Genomic DNA, 15,964 nt, shown 5'->3' with positions numbered 1-15,964 from the left:
GAAGAGTGAGCATGGGAGTGAGAAAGCTGGGAGTGTGTGAGATACAGCATGGGAGTGAGAAGCCTGTATATCTGAAAGAGAACATGGGAGTGGGAAGCCTGTGTGTGTATGCATGAGAGAGATCAGGTGACTGGTGTGTGTGTATGTGGGAGAGAAAGAAAGTGATTATGGGAATGAGAAGCCTGTGCATGTGGAGAGAACAAGCATGGGAGTGAGAGACTGGTGAGTGTATGTGAGAAAGAGAAAGTGATTATGAGAGTGAGAAGCCCATATATGTAAGTGGAACACGGGAGTGGGAAGCCTGTGTGTGTGTATATGGCATGAGAGAAACTGTTCAGGAAGGTGACTGGTGTGTTTGTCAAAGACTGGGAGATGATTGGTGTGTAAGAGACAGAAACTGGTCATGGGGGCATGACTGGTATGGTGTGTGTGTGTGTGAGAGACATGGGCCCTAAGGAAGAGGACCATGAGTATAGAGCTTAGCCACTACTGCTGCTTCTGGTGTGTGCTACAGCCTGCATGGAAGAGGAGTAGGAAAGCTGCTGGAGGGGGTAAGTAAAGGTGGCTTTTTAAGTTTATTTTTCTTGATTGACTGCCATTTTAATTATTTAATATTATGTGATGTGTCTGCTTTTTTTGAAATATTTTATTGGTGTTTGGAGAATTTTTAATAGTTTTTATGAGTTTTTAATTGTTGGATGTTATTCTGTTCATAGTTGTTGTGAAACATTTATTCTGCTTATTAGTATAGTTTTACAATTATTTCTGTGTGGGGATCTATAGCTGCTTGCTAGTTCTGTTTTCCTAATAAGAGGTGTATTGGTTTTTAGGGCCTGATTTAATATTTGTAGTGTTGCCTTTTCATAGATAGGGTTGCTCCTGTTTGAGTGTATTCCATAATACAGGTGTAACTGTGTGTGGATTAGTTTATGTGCATTACTACAGATCCTGGGAGTATGTTAGGGTCGGTTCTGTGTCTGTTACAGAGATATTTTACTAGCATGTAAGTGTTTTATCAGTCTTATTTGTTGCATTTTCTCAAGAGGACATGCATTGGTGGTAAACTGCTGTCTTTCATAAGTAGGGCTATTGAGCCTGAAAGTAGAAGGAGTTTGAGTTGCTGTTACTGAGATGACACCAGAACCAGAATATCTTTTTTGTAGAGTGAGTTGAATGGGGAATGTCATAATTCTGCTTTACATCCATTATTGTGGATCAGGGGGGTTCCCGTGGATGCAAACTGTACATTTACATCTAGCCCTGTGACGATCATGGGTCAGTGTGTCACGCATGTGAGAACCATCTGTCAGGTGTGTCCCGACAGAAAAAAGGTTGAGAACCACTGGTCTAGAACATCCTTACCAGGTTTCAGTATTAATGTTATAAGTGCCGCTAGTAAATTGCCAATGTGAACTGTGAGGTCCCTAAAATAATTAAACAACTCACCCAAAGGGGAATAATTTCTTCTCAAAATGATTTATAGAATTCCAAGGGAAATTCATTGGACCCTGGACTGTTTTTAAAAGCCAATTATTTAATTGCCCCCAAAATTTTAATGGGCATGATTGGAGTAACCAAAGCCTCTTTAATAGTATCAGGAATAGTTGAGAATTGCACACTCTGTAGAAATTGCTGTATATCAGCTCCATAACTCCAGTTTGGGCCTGATATAATTGTAAAAAGTGAGTCTGAAAAGTATTTAACATTTGAGAGAGAGTGCACAGATCCACCTGTAGGACCCTGATAGCACCAGTCATATTTGAACAACTTTTAGTGCTGATCACGGGCTACGAACATACCTGGCTTATTACTTAAGTCATGATATTTCTGCCAGGAAAAAGATATGTTTTTTCGATCTGGAGAATTTGTAATTTGGTGAGTTCATCCCTAGCTGATTGAAGAGTCCTGTATGTTTTAACAGAACAATCAGGTTTATATCTATTTTCAAGTTCTTCTATTTTATGCTGTAATTCCTTTTGTTGTGACAGTCATCCTTTTTTTTATGGCTAACATAAATGTTTTCCTCTCATAACACAGCTGTAAGTGACTCCTAGCGGATTCAGGATTATATTTGTCTACTGGATGATGTTTATAGAAATCTTGTATAGCCATTTTAATCTTTTCCACAGAATCCTTATTCTGCAGCAAAGATGAATCTAAACATCACCTATTCCGAAGGCCCCTATCTCCCCACAAATCTAAATGAAGGAGGACAGGGTAATGATCAGATAAATAAGAAGCTAAAATATCTGAGTCAATAACTTTATCCATGAGATTCTGACTACAAAGGAAGAAATCTGACTATACATGTGATGTCGGGGAGAGTAGTAAGTGTAGTTCATGACTATGTGGATACCAGTCTTTCCATACATCTTTTAAGCCGTATAACTGCATTATATTCTGTAGGGCCATCGGAATGGGCAAAGTAATATTCATTAAATGTGATTTATCCAATTTGAGATTAAGAACATAAGAAATTGCCATCCTGGGTCAGACCAAGGGTCCATCAAGCCCAGCATCCTGTCCAACAGAGGCCAAACCAGGCCACAAGAGCCTGGCAATTACCCAAACACTAAGAACATAAGAACATAAGAAAATGCCATACTGGGTCAGACCAAGGGTCCATCAAGCCCAGCATCCTGTTTCCAACAGTGGCCAATCCAGGCCATAAGAACCTGGCAAGTACCCAAAAACTAAGTCTATTCCATGTTACCATTGCTAATGGCAGTGGCTATTCTCTAAGTGAACTTAATAGCAGATAATGGACTTCTCCTCCAAGAACTTATCCAATCCTTTTTTAAACACAGCTATACTAACTGCACTAACCACATCCTCTGGCAACAAATTCCAGAGTTTAATTGTGCTTTGAGTAAAAAAGAACTTTCTCCGATTAGTTTTAAATGTGCCCCATGCTAACTTCATGGAGTGCCCCCTAGTCTTTCTACTATCCGAAAGAGTAAATAACCGATTCACATCTACCCGTTCTAGACCTCTCATGATTTTAAACACCTCTATCATATTCCCCCTCAGTCGTCTCTTCTCCAAGCTGAAAAGTCCTAACCTCTTTAGTCTTTCCTCATAGGGGAGTTGTTCCATTCCCCTTATCATTTTGGTAGCCCTTCTCTGTACCTTCTCCATCGCAATTATATCTTTTTTGAGATGCGGCGACCAGAATTGTACACAGTATTCAAGGTGCGGTCTCATCATGGAGCGATACAGAGGCATTATGACATTTTCCGTTTTATTCACCATTCCCTTTCTAATAATTCCCAACATTCTGTTTGCTCTATTGACTGCCGCAGCACACTGTACCGACAATTTCAATGTGTTATCCACTATGACACCTAGATCTCTTTCTTGGGTTGTAGCACCTAATATGGAACCCAACATTGTGTAATTATAGCATGGGTTATTTTTCCCTATATGCATCACCTTGCACTTATCCACATTAAATTTCATCTGCCATTTGGATGCCCAATTTTCCAGTCTCACAAGGTCTTCCTGCAATTTATCACAATCTGCTTGTGATTTAACTACTCTGAACAATTTTGTGTCATCTGCAAATTTGATTCTCACTCGTCGTATTTCTTTCCAGATCATTTATAAATATATTGAAAAGTAAGGGTCCCAATACAGATCCCTGAGGCACTCCACTGTCCACTCCCTTCCACTGAGAAAATTGCCCATTTAATCCTACTCTCTGTTTCCTGTCTTTTAGCCAGTTTGCAATCCACGAAAGGACATCGCCACCTATCCCATGGCTTTTTACTTTTCCTAGAAGCCTCTCATGAGGAACTTTGTCAAACGCCTTCTGAAAATCTAAGTATACTATATCTACCAGTTCACCTTTATCCACATGTTTATTAACTCCTTCAAAAAAGTGAAGCAGATTTGTGAGGCAAAACTTGCCCTGGGTAAAGGCATGCTGACTTTGTTCCATTAAACCATGTCTTTCTATATGTTCTGTGATTTTGATGTTTAGAACACTTTCCACTATTTTTCCTGGCACTGAAGTCAGGCTAACCGGTTTGTAGTTTCCTGGATCGCCCCTGGAGCCCTTTTTAAATATTGGGGTTACATTTGCTATCCTCCAGTCTTCAGGTACAATGGATGATTTTAATGATAAGTTACAAATTTTTACTAATAGGTCTGAAATTTCATTTTTTAGTTCCTTCAGAACTCTGGGGTGTATACCATCTGGTCCAGGTGATTTACTACTCTTCAGTTTGTCAATCAGGCCTACCACATCTTCTAGGTTCACCGTGATTTGATTCAGTCCATCTGAATCATTGCCCATGAAAACCTTCTCCATTACGGGTACCTCCCCAACATCCTCTTCAGTAAACACCGAAGCAAAGAAATCATTTAATCTTTCCGCGATGGCCTTATCTTCTCTAAGTGCCCCTTTAACCCCTCGATCATCTAACGGTCCAACTGACTCCCTCACAGGCTTTCTGCTTCGGATATATTTAAAAACGTTTTTACTGTGAGTTTTTGCCCCTACAGCCAACTTCTTTTCAAATTATCTCTTTGCCTGTCTTATCAATGTTTTACATTTAACTTGCCAATATTTATGCTTTATCCTATTTTCTTCTGTTGGATCCTTCTTCCAATTTTTGAATGAAGATCATTTGTCTAAAATAGCTTCTTTCACCTCCCCTTTTAACCATGCCGGTAATCGTTTTGCCGCCTTTCCACCTTTCTTAATGTGTGGAATACATCTGGACTATGCTTCTAGAATGGTATTTTTTAACAGTGACCACGCCTCTTGGACATTTTTTACTTTTGTAGCTGCTCCTTTCAGTTTTTTTCTAACAATTTTTCTCATTTTATCAAAGTTTCCCTTTTGAAATTTTAGCACAAGAGCCTTGGATTTGCACACTGTTCCTTTTCCAGTCATTAAATCAAATTTGATCATATTATGATCACTATTGCCAAGCGGCCCCACCACCGTTACCTCTCTCACCAAGTCCTGTGCTCCACTGAGAATTAGATCTAAAAATGCTCCCCCTCTCGTCGGTTCCTGAACCAATTGCTCCATAAAGCTATCATTTATTCCATCCAGGAACGTTATCTCTCTAGTGTGTCCAGATGATACATTTACCCAGTCAATATTCGGGTAATTGAAGTCTCCCATTATTACTGCACTACCAATTTGGTTAGCTTCCCTAATTTCTCTTAGCATTTCATTGTCCGTCTCAGCATCTTGACCAGGTGGACGGTAGTATACCCCTATCACTATAGTCTTCCCTGACACACAAGGGATTTCTACCCATAAAGATTCAAATTTGTATTTAGTCTCATGCAGGATGTTTATCCTGTTGGACTCTATGCCATTCCAGACATAAAGTGCCACACCTCCTCCCGAATGCTCCTCTCTGTCATTGCGATATAATTTGTACCCCGGTATAGCACTGTCCCATTGGTTATCCTCTTTCCACCATGTCTCTGAGATGCCAATTAAGTCTATGTCATCATTTACTGCTATACATTCTAATTCTCCCATCTTACTTCTTAGACTTCTGGCATTAGCATACAAACATTTCAAAGTTTGTTTTTTGTTTGTATTTTCATTCTGCTTTTTAATTGATAGGGATAAGTTAGAATTTTTTAGCTCAGGTGAGTTTTTAGTTACAGGCACTTGGACTACTTTTCTAATTATTGGAACCTCACTGTCGGGATGCCCTAATTCTAATGCATCATTAGTATCCTTTAAAGATACCTCTCTCCGAACCATGCGCTGCTGATCGACTGTCGGCTTTCCCAAGCTACTGATGCAAGCTACTGATGCAATTAATAGTAGTGGCTTCTTCCCTAAGTAAACTTGATTAATAGCAGTTAATGGACTTCCAAGAACTTATCCAAATCTTTTTTTAACCCAGTTACACTAACTGCACTAACCACATTCTCTGGCAACAAATTCCAGAGCTTTATTGTGCATTGAGTAAAAAAGAATTTTCTCCAATTCGTCTTAAATGTGCTACTTGCTAACTTCATGGAATGCCCCCTAGTCCATCTATTATTCGAAAGTATAAATAGCTGATTCACATCTACTTTTTCAAGACTTCTCTCGATCTTAAAGACCTCTATCATATCCCCTCTAAGCTGAACAAACCTAACCTCTTCAGTCTTTCCTCATAGGGGAGCTGTTCCATCCCCTTTATCATTTTGGATGCCCTTCTCTGTACCTTCTCCATCGCAACTATATCTTTTTTTGAGATGCGGCGACCAGAATTTGACACAGTTTTCAAGGTGCGGTCTCACCATAGAGCGATACAGAGACATTATGACATTTTCTGTTTTATTAACCATTCCCTTCCTAATAATTTCTAATTTTTTTGACTGCTGCAGCACACTGAGCCGACAATTTTAAAGTATTATCCAGTAGGATGCCTAGATCTTTTTCCTGGGTTGTAGTTCCTAACATGGAACCTAACATCATGTAACTACAGCAAAGGTTATTTTTCCCTATATGCAACACCTTGCACTTGTCCACATTAAATTTCATCTTTCATTTGGATGCCCAGTCTTCCAGTCTTGCAAGGTCCTCCTGTAATGTATCACAATCTGCTTGTGATTTAACTACTCTATAAATAATTTTGTATCACAAATTTGATAACCTCACTCATCGTATTCCTTTCCAGATCATTTATATATATATATATATATATATATATATATTGAAAAGCACCGGTTCAAGACAGATCCCTGAGGTGCTCCACTCTTTACCCTTTTCCACTGAGAAAATTGACCATTTAATCCTACTCTCTGTTTCCTGTCTTTTTTTTTTTTTTAATTTATATTTTATTAATCTTATAAACAATGCTGACAGCAATATCCGCTTGTCTAGACAAAAAGGTTCAAGAATTGCAAGTAAGAAAACAATTTTCATATAATAGGAAATACCCTGTTATAAAGCAAAAAGAGATTGGTTGGTTATTTTCTGAGCAATATCACAGTAATTTCAAAAATGGTAATAAAGGTGCTTACATTAACATACCTTAGACTAGGATATAGTGACAGGTAATCTTGCATCAAGAAAGCTTCTCAACTCACTTGGTTCTAAAAACACAAACCTTTCCTGTTGGTATTTCACCACACATTTACATGGGTAGTGTATAGTACACAGGGCCCCTAATGACTTTACTTCCTGAACCATTTGAAGGAAATTTTTTTTACGGACTTGGGTTATCCTAGTAATGTCAGGGAAGGTCCAGATCTTTTGACCTAAGAATAACTTTTCTCTATTTTTTAAACACAACTTAAGTATCTTATCTCTATCTATACTCTTCAGAAACTTGACACACAAGGTGCCTCTAAATTCAACTTGCTCAGACATAGTCTGTTCCAAAAAAGCTGTTAAATTACTTGATATTGCCTGTTGTATATTCTGTGAACTATTCTCATTTCTTTTTCTTCCCATTGCTATGAAATATATTTTCTCAATCTTTGGAATCTCTCCTTCTGTTAATTTCAAAATTTCCGTCATATAATTCTTAAATTGCTCGAAGAGAGATATTAATTTTACGTTAGGGAAGTTCAATATTCTTATGTTATTGTATCTTATTTGATTTTCAATCATTTCTATCTTTCTATCGTTTAATATATCACCTTGGATCAAGACTGTCTGAGTTTTTTCAACTTGAATAAGCCTGTTTTCTAAGTTAACTAATTTCTCTTCATATTTCACAACTACTGGTTCAATTTTTGAAATCTGATTTTGTGTACCTATAATAGTTGCATTTAAATTTAGAATAATAGACTTCAAGTCTGTAAGGGTAGTCCAGATAGTTTCTAAAGTAACAGGTTGTGTCTGAGACACATTGGAGTTGTCCAAAATATTCACCAATCCTTGAGGACAGATTTTGCTTCTAACATCGGAGGCCTCTGCCTCCCCTCCACTCCCAACAGGTGTTGACGTCGAGGGTACACCATTTGTTTTAGTGTTCACCAGACTTAAATGTCTACTCACTTCTTCCTCCATAATTCCTCCGATAGGGTTGACTTCCTTTAACCCACAGGGTTGGTTGTCCTCGACCAAATTTGGAGGGTGTGAGAGACTAGGGGGTAGGGGAGTCTTGGGTTCCCCAGGGCTTAGCGAGATGTTAAATTCCAGTGGTGTTTGTGTTTGCTCTCCACCTACACCAATACCTGGATACACACCCGGAGTCTCTGCACCAAACCGCGTAAAGAAATCTCCAATAGTAGGCTGAGTAGGAACACTGGCTATTGGGGTCGGAGGTTCCCCTCTAACTCTTCCTTTTCTCTTCGTGTGCGGCATCATATATAAAGGAAAAAACAATTATTTGGAGTCTTCACGCAGCTAAAACACTCACCAATCCAGGCTCAATGGCAGCTGCTTTGGGAAAAGAGTTTTCTTCCACCTGTCCGCCGAATCTGGACGAAGCCGGACAAAGCCGCGCGCCGGCGGCGGTGGAGCGCCGGAGTGACGCTGATTTTATGTGCGTCTGTTCCTCCCCTCAGCATTGCAAGAGGCCAGGAGCAGGGCGAATCAGGTGGAGTCTCTGGTTCCTGTCCAGGCAAGTCTCTAGTCCCCAGCAGCTGCGGCTGAACACCGCAGTGACGCCGATTTTATGTGCGTCTGTTCCTCCCCTCAGCGTCGCAAGAGGCCAGGAGCGGGGCGCATCAGGTGGAGTCTCTGGTTCCTGTCCAGGCAAGTCTCTAGTCCCCAGCAGCTGCCTGTTTCCTGTCTTTTAACCAGTTTGTAATCCATGAAAGGACATCGCCTCCTATCCCATGACTTTTAGTTTTCATAGAAGCCTCTCATGAGGGACTTTGTCAGGTGCCTTCTGAAAATCCAAATACACTACATCTACCGGTTCACCTTTATCCACATGTTTATTAACCCCTTCAAAAAAATGAAGCAGATTTGTTAGGCAAGACTTCCCTTGGGTAAATCCATGTTGACTATGTTCCATTAAATCATGTCTTTCTATATGCTTTACAATTTTGTTCTTGAGAATAGTTTCCACTATTTTTCCCGGCACTGAAGTCAGGCTCACTGGTCTATAGTTACCCGGATCGCCCCTGGAGCCTTTTTTAAATATTGGGGTTACATTGGCCACCCTCCAGTCTTCAGGTACAATGGATGATTTTAATGATAGTTTACAAATTTTAACTAATAGATCAGAAATTTCATTTTTGAGTTCCTTCAGAATCCTAGGATGCATACCATCCGGTCCAGGTGATTTGCTACTCTTTAATTTGTCAATCTGGCCTACTACATCTTCCAGGTTCACAGTGATTTCATTCAGTTCGTCTGACTCATCACCCCTGAAAACCATCTCCGGAACTGGTATCTCCCCAACATCCTCATTAGTAAACTCGGAGGCAAAGAATTCATTTAGTCTTTCTGCAATGGCCTTATCTTCCCTAAAGCCTAGACCTTTTAACTGGATTAGACAAACCCCGGCTATTCAAAAATATAAGCTTTAAATTAGAGATAGACATATTATGTAGTGGTAAACATATAACAGGAAAATGAGACCCCTTCATAATTTAACAAACTGAAATGTGACCATGGGAAAACAAATATTTTTAAGTACCTTCTTTCTAAAATCAGTAAATACCATGTTACCTAATAGTGTGTAATTTTACTGTTCGAAAACTTAAAACATAAAAAAGCCTACTCTTGCAACTATTTCTGATAAATGAGCAGTACATTAAAAAACATTTCTCTTGCAACCCCCCCCAAAACTGTCCTGTAAGCAAAATATCACATCAACAAGCAGAAACACTGATACGTCTGTGGGATGGAGCAGGTTCTGAGACCAAGCCCAATTTCACCACAAAACAAAAAAAACAATTTTAACAAGAAACAAAAACACTTATAGTCCCAACCCTCTTGAGGCCTGATAATGAGAGGTTACATTCGTGTTAAAGTAATTTTGGACTCAAATCCTAAGAAACCATGGACATCAAATGTAGTCTTCCACATTCCCTGCATTTTAACACAAAACGGGTGTGCAAGATTCAAAGGAAAGCAAATAGCAGGAAATAATATTGCGGTTTGGTCTTGGTACAGAATCTTTGCCTCTTAGATGAAAATAAGTCCAAATTAAGGCAGTCAAAATAAAACATGAAGCCTCTCAGCAGGGTGACACATTGAGATAATCTGTTTTGTTTGTGTTATGGCTCAGATAAAACCCCCCAGTCAGTCCTCATGACAAAGATTCTGTAAGTCTGAATGTAAACTGATGTGATACCTCAGATCGAATGTTGGTATATAAAAAAAAAAAATAATAATAATAAATAAGTAAATTCTACTCACAATTGTTGAATTTCAGACGCGAGCCCCAGGCAAGAATCTTTGGTAACTGGAGATAAGGTAGGAGAAGGGAGAATGGAGTTACTTGTGTTGCAAGGGTGGGAAGGTAAGAGGATTCTGAGGCTGATTTAGTCCTTAGAAGAAGGTGATAAGAGGGAAGATGAAACTCAATCCGTTTCAAGGGGTAACACTGAGCACTGCTACTCAGAAGCAAGCGTGGAGCGACTGACTCTCGTCGAAAGCTGCTAAAGGAAACTCCTCCACAAGCTAGAGGCGGGGGACAGGGTCCAATGGCAGCGAGCCTAAGAACCATGTAACACAGGGAGAGCATGAAGGGCAGTCCTTTGAACCTAAAAGGCACCCTGGAAAACCTAAGTTAGATTGAATGGGATTCAAGCTCTCCTGATTGTGAGAGAAAGTGGAGGGGGAGGGGGCCTCACAGAATTGTATCATAGGTTCACAGAATTGTATCATAGGTTCACAGAATTGTATCATAGGTTACAAACAGTGCTTCAGTATTAAGAATCCTCAGAAGGGAGGACTGCACTAAACACAGTTAAACTGCAGTATAGACAGATACAAACATGTACCCACTGCTGGGGACAGAACAGTTTGCTTCCCGCCCATTCTATTCAGAGGTTGCCAGTGAGAAGTCACTTATCTGTGCCATTGTCAGCAGATGCAGCAGTTGTATTCAAGAAAGTTTCCACTTCCTCTTCAGCTTTAAAAATATATTGCTTTACTTGATCGTAAACTGGCAGTTTTGCTAGGTATTGCGTTGTATATTTTATACCTCTTTCATGCAGTTTTCTTTTAATAACAAATCTCTGACATTGCTTTTGTACCCCCACTGAAAAATCAGGATAGAGGTAGATTTTCTTCCCCTAATAGTTTCAATCGTTTTTCTTCCTGGTGGCATCCAAAATCTTTTATCAGTGAAATTGTGTTCTCTCACAATCAAGGCCCTGGGCCGGGCTGTAGGGCTAATGTGCGATGAGCTCTATCGATCTTCATATGGCCCCCTTTCATTGGCAACTCATGCAGGTCTGGCGGTCATTTTAAAATAAAGGCCACTGCATCTCGACCCTCAGCCGATTCCAACAAACCGACTATTCAAAGATTATTTCTGTGGCTGCGGTTCTCTAGATCTTCCAATCGTTCTTCCAGAAATTTAACTGTTTTTTCAAGTTTATTAACCTTTTGTCCATAATCTGTATAGGCATTTTCCATGTCTCAGATCTCTGTCTCTGTCGTCCAACTGCTCTTCTTGCTCCCATTCGTAAGTAACTAATTTAGCGACTTTTCCACTGCTATTGATAATTTTATATCAATATTTCTAGCCATCTTTTCTGAGAGCTTATCGAAATATTTTTAAAAGCATCTCCAGAAGCAGTTACCATTAGCTGATCAAAGTAATCATCATCTCTGAAGGATGAGTCATCAGCCTTGCTGCTGCCTGTGTCTTTCTCTGGCTGACATTCCATAGACTTTTTCTTAACAGCTTTATCTGAATCCATCTTAGGGATCGATCGTTTCAGCAGTTCTTTGGCACTCATTCTAAATCTTTACAACTACTCCCCAGTGTCTGAAAAGAATATGTTCCCGTCGATAGCAGGGCTGAATTAGCCATACTGTCAATCAGGCCCGGGAGGCGGAGCTTCAAAGTGATGGCAGAGCTTTGCTCTGAGGCTGCACGCGAGTTCCCGTGCTGGAATAGACTCTCCTCACTCTGTTTTTCCGCGCGCGGGATCGCACGTGGAGCTTCAGACCTCAGCTCTGAAGAGAAAACGCCTGACGCCCCCACAAATGTGTCGGGCGTCGTCCTTAGAACCGGCAATGACCAGGTCGACCACGGAGCATGGGAAGAAGCCCAAGCATGATAGGCCTTGAGGCTGTGATCGGAAATGTGCCAACCGCCATGGTCGCGATGCGTCGATGGCATCGATGAGCTGGACGGCCAAAAGATCTGCGACTCAAACTGAGGCTTCAGTCAGGCCACATGGTGTGCCGGCGCTGCGAGATGCCTCATCGGCTCAGATGCCAGGTGCATCCACATCGGCGCAGACGCACCCATCAGCGCCGAGACAAGACGCATCCTCATCCGCGCTGACGCATTGCTGACGCAGAGCACATCCAATACAACGATGCCAGACACGGCGCCGACACATAAGTGACCGTTGAAGACGACGCACACAGCGAAAGCGCGAGAGAAGATGAAGCATGCATCGCTGGTGCTGGGTGATAGTGCTTCAACACAACCATGGTGCATATCGACGCAGGAATGAGGGAAAAAACGCGGGATGTCTCCCATATGTCTACTCCCGGTGCCATCGACGCATGCATCGAGGCCAGGACTGAAAGCTGCTTATAGAACGTCGCAGCCCACAGGGACACCACAGAAGACCCAGACTACCGCACACCTGAGCTCCGGATCCTCGTCCCTGACCGAGAGCAGGAAGCAACCGCGGGGTACATCCATCTCCTCGGGATCTTCCTCGCCATCCCTCCAGGTCTTCTCTGACCTCTCTTCTACATTGCACCACAGATCCACAGGGGACGTACTACAGGAGCCCCTCACAAAAAGACGAAAATTATCAAAGACTGCCGGGGTGACCCGTAATCTCTCACCACAGCCGGACTTGGACATCCTTAAAGCGACGATACCACTGGAATGCCCCATGGGGCTACCTTGCCCTCCAATGCCTCCCCAAACAAAGGAGGCCTTCTTCAATTTGTCCATGGCTCTTCCGGGCTTCTACGAGGTCATGCAAGCCTCCTTCAACATGCCAGGTTCCTCGCCGAGTGGAGATGGGCAATCTCCACGTCCCTCCACTCACAAATCACCCTCAAAATCTAGGTCGTCATCTCCACGAGAAAAAACCCCGCCGTCTCCAAGGGTGCCACCCGCACCAGAACCCATTGTTCGACCAATCTCTCTGGTGGCCCCTACTACATCTTCGGATTCCTCTATGGGATACCCCTCTGATCCGGGAGAAGGCCCTGCGGAACTGTACTCCCCACCGGAGGACTTAACATATCCAAAGATTTTAGACAAAATGGGTAAGACACTGAACATATTAATCCAAAAGGTGCCAGACCCGAGAGTGGGCACCCTTGGTCTCTTAAAAATTTTGACCTACCATCTGAACCCACCGCGCTACCCGCTCATGAGATACTCAACTCTGTCCTAGAGAAATCCTGGGAGACACCCTTCATTCTCTCTGCCATGTCTCGGAAAACAGTCATAAAATAGAAGATGCAACTGTCTCCGTATTATGCTACCCCTCAATTGCCGCATGCTTCCATCGTCGTGGAGTCCGCCATGGCAAAAGCCAAAAAGTCCAAACTTCACTCTGCAGCACCCCCGGGAAGGGATCTGAAATCTTTGGATGAATTTGCGAAATGAGCTTTCCAATCTTCCATGCTGGTGGCTAGGATCAACCAGCACCAATTTTACATAGTCCAGTACATCCACGAGTTGATCCAACGAGTGAAGGACATATGCCCAAATTTGGACCCCACTTCGGAGAATCCAGCCCTTATCCGAGACATGGAGGAGGCCACCAGACATCTCTTGCGGACAGTGTATGAGGGGTTTGAGACCTCCTCACGGTCCTCAGCAGCATTGATTGCAGCACGACGTATGGCCTGGCTCCGAGCCAGTTCCATCAGAGACGATGTACACGACAAATTGTCTAACTTACCCTGTAAAGGAGACAATTTGTTTGGTACCAGATTCCAGGAGACTGTAGCCCAACTTAAAGAACAGTCAGTGGCGGTCCAATCACTCAACACCCCGCAGGCATATTCCTCTTCACGCAGATTTTACGCCTCCCCTAGGAGACAGCCTTTCCAATGGAGAGCATACCGCCCGTAAGCGTCATATAGACCTGCTCCTTACCAACCTCAAGTTCGACCACAGAACCAGACTTCGCAAATTCGAAGAGGTCGCCCCCGTCCACAACGCCAACAGGCACACCAACCAACAACCTCCAATAAACCGGCTCAGTCTTTTTAACTACACCCTCGCCACCACCACAGAAGGTGCTAGCTGGGGGCATACAGAAACACATCCAACATTGGCGGGCCATAACAACGGATCAGTGGGTTCTGGACATTGTTCATCTGGGATACAGAATTCCTTTTCCCTCTCCTCCTCCGCTCCCTCACTTGTCATTTCGAGGGACCAACACCAGCCTTACCATCTTAGAGAAAGAGGTTTCCATCCTGTTACAACAAAAGGCGATTCAACGCATTCCACCATCTCATCAGAACTCAGGGTTTTACTCTCCATACTTCCTCATACCCAAGAAATCGGGGGACTTCCTTCCCATTTTAGATCTTCGGGACCTCAACAAGTACATTGCCAAGGAAAAGTTCAAGATGATTTCACTAGAGGCCATCTTACCACTGATCCAACCCAATTCATGGATGTGTTCAATAGACCTCAAGGATGCATACACTCATATCCCAATGCATCCTTCCTCCTGGCAATACCTATATTTCCAAGTCAACAGCCAGCACTTCCAATACAGGGTGCTTCCCTTTGGTCTCTCAACGGCACCCCAGTTGTTCACCAAGTGCATGGCAGTGGTGGTGGCGTTTCTCAGACAGTAAGGATAAGGATATGATAGAGGTCTTTAAGATCATGAGAGGTCTTGAACGAGTAGATGTGACTCGATTATTTTCACTTTCGAATAATAGAAGGACTAGGGGGCATTCCATGAAGTTAGCAAGTAGCACATTTAAGACTAATCGGAGAAAATTCTTTTTCACTCAACGCACAATAAAGCTCTGGAATTTGTTGCCAGAGGACGTGGTTAGTGCAGTTAGTGTAGCTGGGTTCAAAAAAGCTTTGGATAAGTTCTTGGAGGAGAAGTCCATTAATGGCTATTAATCAATTATACTTAGGGAATAGCCACTGCTATTAATTGCATCAGTAGCATGGGATCTTCTTAGTGTTTGGGTAATTGCCAGGTTCTTGTGGCCTGGTTTTGGCCTCAGTTGGAAACAGGATGCTGGGCTTGATGGACCCTTGGTCTGACCCAGCATGGCAATTTCTTATGTTCTTATTTCCGTATCTCGACGATTGGCTAATTGTGGCTTCCACCCAAAGCACACTTAACCAACACCTCCACGACACAATCCAGTGCCTCACCAGGTTGGGCCTAGTAGTCAACTACAAGAAATCCCACATGCAACCGTCTCAGCGGCTTCAGTTTATAGGGGCCTGTCTGGACACGGTCAAATACAGAGTGTTTCTGCCACAGGACAGATGGTCTACCATGCGCTGCTTTTTTCGTCATCTCAAGTTAACCCCAATCCCATCCGCCTGTCAAGTGTTAACCGTCCTAGGGCATATGGCTGCATCGATTCACTCAGTGTCCAATGCATGCCTCCATATGCGACAGATTCAGTGGGATCTCAAGAGGCAATGGAAGCAACATTCACAGCCGTTGACATACAAAATGCGCTTGACGAATGCCATGGTCCAGGACCTAGACTGGTGGCTCCAACACATGACACTCTCCAAAGGCGTCCCATTTCTCCTACTCCCGCACAATGCGGTACTCACTACAGATGCCTCCCACAAGGGATGGGGAGTGCATCTCAACCACCTACAAACGCAAGGTCAATGGACCAGACAGGAACAGTCTTACCAAATCAATTTCCTGG

At 42.5% G+C, this 15,964-nt stretch overlaps 1 protein-coding gene across 4 annotated transcripts in view; it reads left to right on the top strand.

The window, feature by feature from the left end:
• Window positions 1-15,964, top strand: part of AMN1 (antagonist of mitotic exit network 1 homolog) — a 325,940-nt gene that overhangs the window by 32,515 nt on the left and 277,461 nt on the right. The window contains exon 2 of one of the 4 annotated variants that reach the window (XM_029600018.1): window positions 10,308-10,348. The exons of the other annotated variants lie outside the window; for them this stretch is intronic. The gene's annotated coding sequence lies outside the window, so the exon portion shown is untranslated. The remainder of the gene's footprint in view (window positions 1-10,307; window positions 10,349-15,964) is intronic. 4 annotated transcript variants of the gene reach the window in all.

Source organism: Rhinatrema bivittatum, chromosome 4 (assembly GCF_901001135.1).
Source record: "Rhinatrema bivittatum chromosome 4, aRhiBiv1.1, whole genome shotgun sequence".
Classification (NCBI taxonomy): Eukaryota; Metazoa; Chordata; class Amphibia; order Gymnophiona; family Rhinatrematidae; genus Rhinatrema; species Rhinatrema bivittatum.
The sequence above is the reverse complement of the archived record's forward strand: the minus strand, read 5'-3'. Positions and strand labels throughout refer to the sequence as shown.